This window comes from Alligator sinensis, unplaced genomic scaffold (genome assembly GCF_000455745.1).
Source record: "Alligator sinensis unplaced genomic scaffold, ASM45574v1 scaffold257_1, whole genome shotgun sequence".
Taxonomy (NCBI): domain Eukaryota; kingdom Metazoa; phylum Chordata; order Crocodylia; family Alligatoridae; genus Alligator; species Alligator sinensis.
This window is the reverse complement of record NW_005842263.1, coordinates 560,005-568,223: the sequence shown is the minus strand read 5'-3', so window position 1 is coordinate 568,223 and position 8,219 is coordinate 560,005. Positions and strand designations below refer to the sequence as shown.

Sequence of the window (8,219 nt, the reverse complement as noted above, 5' to 3'; positions counted from 1 at the left end):
GTCTGCCCATTTCCTGAGCCTGTCCAGGTCAGCCTGGATTGCCCTCTGGTCCTCAGGTGTGGATGCTTTACCCCAGAGTTTGGTATCATCAGCGAACTTGGCCAGTCCGCTTCTGACTCCAATGTCCACATCATTAATGAAGATGTTGAACAATATAGGTCCAAGGACAAAGCCTTGGTGGGAAGGCTTTTTTGAAGTCAAGATATATGACATCAATCTCCTGGCCCTTGTCCAGGTGATAGGTCACTTGGTCATAAAAGGAAATAAGACTGGTCAAGCAAGACCTACCCGGAACAAACCCATGCTGACTATCCCTCAAGATGTTGCCGTCAGCCAGTCCGTTAAGAATGGCTTTTTTAATAATCTTTTCTAAGACCTTCCCCGGGATAGAGGTCAGGCTGATGGGTCTGTAGTTTGCCGGATCCACTTTCCTCCCTTTCTTGAAGATAGGCACGACATTGGCCTTCTTCCAATCTTCAGGCACTTCACCAGAGTGCCAGGAGTTCTCAAAGATCCGTGCCAGGGGCTGAGTTATGATGCTCGCCAGCTCCTTGAGTACCAAGGTGTAGATTGTCAGGGTCAGCTGACTTGAAGGTGTCACGCCTCTCAAGGTGTTCCTTCACAAGGTCAGCATTGATGGAGGGCAGGGAATCTCTCTCACCCAGGCCTCCCTGTACCATAATGGGCATGGGCGTCCCATGGGAATGATGAAAGACCGACGCAAAGTACCCATTTAACAGGTTGGCTTTTTCCTGGGCATCGGTTGTCAGTTGTCCCATCTGGTTTAGCAGGGTCCAGTGTTGCCCTTGCTTTTCCTCTGGCTCCCCACATATCTAAAAAAAGACTTTTTATTGTCCTTGATACTTGTAGCTAGTTGGAGTTCTGTCGCAGCCTTGGCTTTCCTGGTTTGCTCCCTGCAGGTACCAGTGCAGCGTATTCCTCCTTGGAGGTGGATCCTGTCCTCCATCCTTTGTAGGCCTTTCTTTTTAGCTGCAGGAAGTCTGCTAGTTCCTTGTTGAACCAAGGGGGCTGCTGTACCCTCTTGCTGCCTTTCCTCCGAGACGGAATTCCCTTAGCTTGTGCATCTAGGATCACTCCCTTGAGGAACAACCACTCTTCCTGAACTCCCCTCCCCTTGGGGTCATGGTCCCTTAGGGCCTCACCGACAAGCCTCCTGAGCTTAACACACAAGAGGATCGCTACGTAAAGCTCACTGTCTTGAGTAGTCAAATAATTGGGTTTGTAGGATTCAAACATAACTGATTGCCCCTTTTACCATATGAGAGAAGAAGATGAGTCTTAGACTCCTCTTCTAGGCAGGTATCTACACTGTTAAACATGGCAAGCCCAGGAGTACTGCTAAGAAACTCCTTTCACCAAATCCCAAATAAGGCAACACAGTCCTGAGTGTGGACCCAGAGACACTTTCAGACTCTCTGTCTCAGGCACACTCAGAGCCATGGTAAACTGGTTAAACTGCCTCATTTCTGGGCTTCAGTGGACAGTGGGTGTGTCTACACATGTATATAATCCAGGTACAATTTCCTCTTGAGTAAACTACTCGAGAGTAAACTTTCCCAGACACATGTCTACATATACAGGAATGCTGGAGCAGTTTTACTACTCCTAGAAGCAGACTGTTTCTGCTCCCTATAGCCCTGCAACCAGCCCATGCAGCAGTCAGGGGGGGCTTTAGGCTTTCTCTGGGTGCCATCCCAGGGGCCAAGAGACAGCTGTCTCCTGGCAGGTGCTGGGTGATTGTTCCCTGTCCCCAGAAGCTGCCTGCTGCTGGGGCAGGCTCTGCCACTGGAGCCTGGGCAGGGACAATGTCTCCCTACCCCAGCAGCTGGGAGCTCCCAGCCCCTGCTTCGCAATCACAGGGCTAGGGCTGGGAGATCCTGATCTCCCAGCCTTAGCCCCGTGGTTACAGAAGCCAGGCTGGGAGATCCTTAAGGATAACAATCTCCCAGCCCTGCCCTTTGACTGCAGAGCTGGTGCTGGGATATAAGGATCTCCCAGTCTGAGTCCCACAACTGCAGGGCTTGGGCTGGGAGATAAGGATCCCCCAGCCCTGTGATCATAGAGCAGGGGCTGGAAGCTCCCTGTTGCTGGGGCAGGGGGATATTGTCCCTGCCCAGGCTCCAGTGGCGGAGCCCACCCCAGCAGCAGGCAGCTCCCAGGTCAGGGAGCAACCTGCTGCCCAGCTGACTGGGAGCACATTTGCTTCCAGTCAGGCGTCTACATGTCTGCTACTGCTCAGTTACTAATCACAAATAAATTTGCTATTTGCCTTTGCAGGTAGAAAGTGTACTTGTATTTAGAGTCAATTACTGTGCAGTAAGTGTCTGCATGTGTAGATGTGGATGCTTAATGCACAGTAATTAGCTCTACTTGCAGTAAAGCGTCTCGGGTAGACACGACCACTGAGCAGGTGTGAGTAGATGCTGTGTGCTTATCAGAGTTGGTCATAGCCTCAACACAGAGGCAGTATAGAAATGTCCTGTAAGAATTCAAGCATTGTATCACACCTACCAGCAGATTTTGCCAAATTATGTCTGTGAGATGCAGCAGTGCAGCTGAAGACAAGGATATTGCCTTGAGCAATATTCTTGGATTGGTTGACCTCCTGAGGTCCCTCCCTATTTTTCTATTGTTGCCCTGATGGTTCAGGCCAATGCTCAGGATCTCAATATTGCACTGTTGGACAGGAGGGTGTGGTGTACAATTGCACATGCACACATAAAAATCAATTAAGCATACATACACTCATTAGGTGCATACACCCCTACTAGGCATATACACTCACACTAGCAGCTCAGATACACACAAGTTCAAAATAATTAGTCTAGGTTCTTGCACACCTATCACCAGTTTAAGCCCATACACACACACCAAATTTAGACAGAATCAGTTACCAGTAACCAACACCTGCACATCCAATACACACATGTGGCTTACTAATTCATATAACACACACACACACACACACACACACACACACTGATATCTATATATGTGTATATATGTGTATTTACTAATTCACACACATACCACCCACCTACACATACACACAGGTGAGTTCCTAAGTTGGGTGTTGTGATGTGTATGTATGTATATGCTTGGTGTACTTGGGATACCTGGGGAAAGGTTAAGGTAAGAAACTAAAAGTGTAAGGATTTAAAGTTACCAGGACCGGGATTAGAACCAGTAGACTGCAGGGGCCTGGCCTGAAGAACTGAGGCTTGGAGGTAAGTTTGGGTTAATTGATCTTAATTGATTAAAAGACAACGCCCAAAGCCTGCAGAACAGGGAACCTTACCGGTACAGAGTCTGGGACTGGAGCCAGAGCTATGGGGGAGCTGAAAAGGTAGGTGCTGGAGAGGGAAAGTGGGACTAATGGGAAAGTGTGGGTGTTAAAGAGGGGCTCTGGGTGTGGGGGAGCCAGAGGATGGCTCCGGGGTAGCTAGAGAAGTCTGGGAAGCTGAGGGGGGGAGCCTGAAACCAGACAGACGGACAGCAGAAAATCACAGAAAAAGCAGCAGGAGAGTCTGAAAGGCAGCAGGGGAGCAGGAAAGCAGAGAAAGACAGCAGGAGCGTGGGAAGAAGGGGGACAGCAGAAAATCACAGGAAAAGCGGCAGGAGGGGCAGCGGGAAAGCAGAGAAAGGCAGCAGAAAGTCACAGGGAGAAGGCAGTAGGAATTGAGAGGAGATCGGGAAACTAGTGGAGAGGAGTGAGGGCTGGAATTGAGAGAGAATGAGGCTGGAATTTAAGATAAGGAAGGGACTGGGATTCACTAAAACATGACCCAACTAAGGGTTGCAAATGACAGTGGTTTTATTGAACAGGGGAGATGGTGAAACAATGCCAAATTGGTTCCTTGCACCCACCCACACCCACACAATGGCAGCAGGGGTTAGAGAGGCTTGGTGCAGGGGCTGAAGTCTACTGAAGTCCAGGAGGAGAGAGACAGAGAGAGAAAGAGAGAGTCCAAATTGTAGGAGGAGGTGTGCAGGTAATATCTACCTATCCCAGGCTGGAAGTTGATCCTCGATGGCCAGTCGGGGTCTCCTTCAGCTCAGTGTTGTCCAGAGGGGGTCGCCAGCAGGGCCTCTGGGGTGGTTAGGTGACATGAAGTTGGTCTGGTCCAGATGAAAATGGCATTCCCCATGCTGCATTAAAAATTTCCATATGGTACCCTGAACCCCATTATACTCCTCTCTACTGTCATATCGGTGGTAGTTGGGATGGTTATTGAGGCGGAAATTGGGCCTTTGGGTCCTTCACTCCAAATCGGGGTAGGCACTCTCATTCAAGTATGTGACCCTGTGGTTTGGTGCTCTGTAAGTTTTGGTTCGGGGCTGGAGAACTGCCATCACCCCCCCCTTGCCTACCACCCAGCCTCTCTGCATCCTAGGCTTTGACGAGGATTTCCCCCAGAGTATAATTCTGGGTTTCCCTAAGTGGCCCCATTAATCCTATAATGGATTGGTGCATTTCCTCCTGCACCTCCTTCCAGAATCCAGGGGGATAATCAATGTTTCTGATCTCAGGGGTCCTATTGCCTGCCTTACCTATGGGCAAGACCGTCCCAGGCAACAACCCTAATCACACACCTAATTGCATAATCCGCAGCTGGTTCCCCAGGGTTTTGGCTGCTAGCCCCAAATTGCCCCTTGAAGGTTTTTCTCCCTATATTCACTCCCAGATCCAGTATACTGTGGAGGATCGAGTCCCCCCTAATGCCACCCTCCTGGTTTATAGCTGTCATAATTTCTGGGGTTGCACAGGCTCTGATTAAACAGTGCCACTCCCAGGTATCTAGGGTTTAATTTTCCACTACTTGGAGTGATTTCTGCAGCCACTGCCCCAAATTTTTTATATTAGGAGGCCCCAATGTTTTACCTAGGGCAGCCAGATCTGCCCCACTAAGGGGAACCGTGATCTGTGTGGTTTGGTTGGGGTTTCCCTGGGCATCCCTGGTTATGGAGGGCCATGTGACTGCGCATACCTCAGGCCCTGGTTCTGTCTCCTCCTCGGACTCAAAGTCCTGAAGGGAGGGGTACAGTGCATAGCGTGAACCCCCTTTCCCATTCCTGGTTTCTCCCTGTATGAAAGCAGCCACTTGTAAGCTGCTCTCCTGGAGTTCCTGCTTTAAGTGGGCGATTAGTTTCCTCACAGGGCCCATGATTAGTTTTGGCTTCTTTGTCAGATTGTTCTTTTGCCATCTGTTTTACCAGGTTTTGCAAGGCCTCCCGGCTTGCTTTTTCCTGATCAAGTGACTCTAATTGTTGGGCCTGATTCAGATTTGTGTCTCTTAATATCTCATTTTCCTGTTCCAAAGTACGAAGGAAGCTTTTCAATATTTGGTTATTCAGTTCCAATTATGAATTTTTGTCCCTCAGAGCCTGATTTTGAATTTTTCCTTTTCCCCAATTTTGGAGGCTCTTTGGGTTTTTTTTTCCTTCAATTGCTGTTTTCACAGCATGCCACAGTAGCCAAACTGCAGTACTGTGCTGTCTCTGGGCTGATGGATTTTCACAGAGACAAAATTTCTCAAATTGAACCTCAATATCATTCAGGGAGAACCTGGAAGACACACATCCTCCCTCCAAGGTGAAGGACCCTCTTTCAGGATCTCCCTGCACAAGAGTGATACCTCCTCCTTTTTCACCTACTTTGCCCCATGCTCACTAATGCCTGGCATGGGGGTCTTCTTCCTGAACATACTGGTTACTTCTCAGTCCTATCCCAACATCAACAATGACAACAACAACAAGGACAGCAATGACAGTGACAACAAGGAAAGTGCTGTGGGTGCTTAAGCCCCTGTCCTGCAGGAGCTCCCCTTAAAAATGCTGACCCTTCACCGGGTATCCCCACCCCACTCTGGGATGAGTTCTATAATGCCGACCCTACGCTGGGTAAGCCCATCCCGCTCTGGGATGAGTTCTATAATCACAACAACAATAACGGTGTAGGCGTCTCTACAATAACAGCAATGCTTCAAATAGAACACAAACAGACATCGAATATACAAGCACACTAGCTCACCCAGCCCACACTTCTCACTTCCGCTAACACCCGCAGTATGCCTGCATTCTCCACTGTATAAATGTTGGCCTGGCCCCTCAGGGCAACACTATGATACTATGATCAAGAGATGGATGAAACCTTCTCCCAACAAATAAGACTACCTAATTGTAACCTTGAAGCTAGAGAACATAATTTTGCATGATGTCACTTGCAGCAGGTTCCTTCTTCTCTGTCATAACCTTTGGTCTTAGTTTCAGATGTCAATGAAGAGGAGACCTGGATGAGTCCAAAAAGTGGAAACCACATTCATTTTGTCAGCACTTTTCCATTCCTCGGATCCAGTTCCTCTTGCTTTGCAGTAGAATCACAACATATCTTAAAACCTCACATGTGGCATATGCTTTATGCAGCAAAAATGATACCTGGATTGAAATCTAACCCTTAATTGCCTCGTGTGTGTCCTAGAGAACCTTAACATATGGCTCTAAAATGCAGTTTGTGTGCATTTATGTAGATGTAGGCTAGCATTTGTTACTTCAAAGCGCTTTAAGTCTTGGGGTATGTCCCCTGACTGATGTAGAGCCAGATTTTTCTTAGGTGTGCTTTACTTTTGGTGTTAGTTATAGATATGGGTATTCAGCACCTCAAAAAACCAGGCCCTTGCTGTCTCAAAGTCATATATGGCTTCTCGTTATTTAAACTTTCTAATCCTGCTTTGGAAGAAAAAGTTAGATGGCTAAACAAGATAAGGGAAATAACCCTTGTTTCCTTGCTAACCATTTGACCCTTTTTGGGTCCCATTATTTGTAGCTACTATTTCTGGTTCTGTCATGCTTTGCATTACTTAGGAAGTGCTCTCCTTCATGGAGGTGTTACATAGTTGTGATGGCATAGTGGTTAAGGGCTTTTTCCTAGGGTTCTGAAAGCAATAGTTCAAGCTCTACTTATGCTTGCCTCAAAGGCTGCCCCCAAGTGGCCCAGCTGTAAACAGATAAATGCTGCTCTTAGTAATATATCCAGGTCCTATAGTTCTAGGCACTCATTATGGAGATACATACTAAGTGACAGGCTTTTTCTGAAGAAACTGATGCCTAAATAGGCCAGACAAAGGACTGAAGAAAGGAAGTACTGCACTTCCCATTTTACAGATGGCCGGCTGAGAAACATTCAGGGCCTCACTAGAAGCCAAAACTCTCACAGGAACACCAATGCTATGGAGCCCTCTTTTGACTTTTTCTTTGCATCCATCCCTGCTGTACCCATGACCTGCAACTGGCAGGAATGAGAAGAAAATTACCTGCACCCAGAAGTCTCTCATGACCTAGCCAGGACTGCTGCTGGTTGTGTCATTTGCATCCACATAGATGAAGAAATACAGGCCCTGCTAGGATTTGAACCCAGGATCTCCTATTTACTAGGCAGGCACTTTAGCCAACTAAGCCACAGGGCCTCCTGTAACTAAGTAGTGGTGGCGGTGCTCTCTATGTAAAAGAGCAGTACACTTCCTTGGAGGCTGACATTGGTTCCAAAAATGAACAGCTCGAAACCCTCTGGGTTAAGCCAGGGCGAGAGGGGCGGCGAGAGAGACCTAACTGCAGGTGTATACTACAGACCACCAAAGCAGGGGGAGGTACTTGATCTGCAGTTTACCCGAGAATTGACAGAGGCTGCATGTGCACGTGACAAGGTCGTCATTGGCGATCTTAATTATCCAGACATCTCCTGGGAAGAACAGTTGACCAAGTTGGATCAGTCACAATCCTTCCTGACCTGTGTCGAGGAGCTCCTGACTCAGGAGGTGCCTGGGCCAACCAGAGGTTATGCTCTGATAGACTTGGTCCTGGCCAAAGGAGCCGACTTGGTGACTGACTTAAATATAGAGGGAAGTCTGGGCAACAGCAACCATGAAACCGTCATATTCACTGTCTGGTGTAAGGAAGACAAATCTGATAGAAGGATTGAAGTCTTGGACTTCAAAAATGTAAATTTCAACAAGCTTAGGTCACTAGCAGGGAAAGTGCTGTGGGAGAAGGGACTGAAGGCAAAAGGTGTGCATGAAGAGTGGTTGTTCCTTAAGGACATGATCCTTGAAGCACAAAGGAAGTCCATTCCCATGGGGAGAAAAGGTAACAGAAGGGCTGGGAAGCCCTCTTGACTGAACAGGGAAATCACGGTCCTCTTAAGA

The 8,219-nt window shown here is 48.0% G+C and overlaps 1 non-coding gene across 1 annotated transcript; it reads right to left on the bottom strand.

The window, feature by feature from the left end:
* Positions 1-7,410: 7,410 nt before the first annotated feature.
* On the bottom strand, positions 7,411-7,484 carry TRNAT-AGU. The gene has a single exon. It is a non-coding gene; the product is annotated as a tRNA-Thr (tRNA).
* Positions 7,485-8,219: the final 735 nt, after the last annotated feature.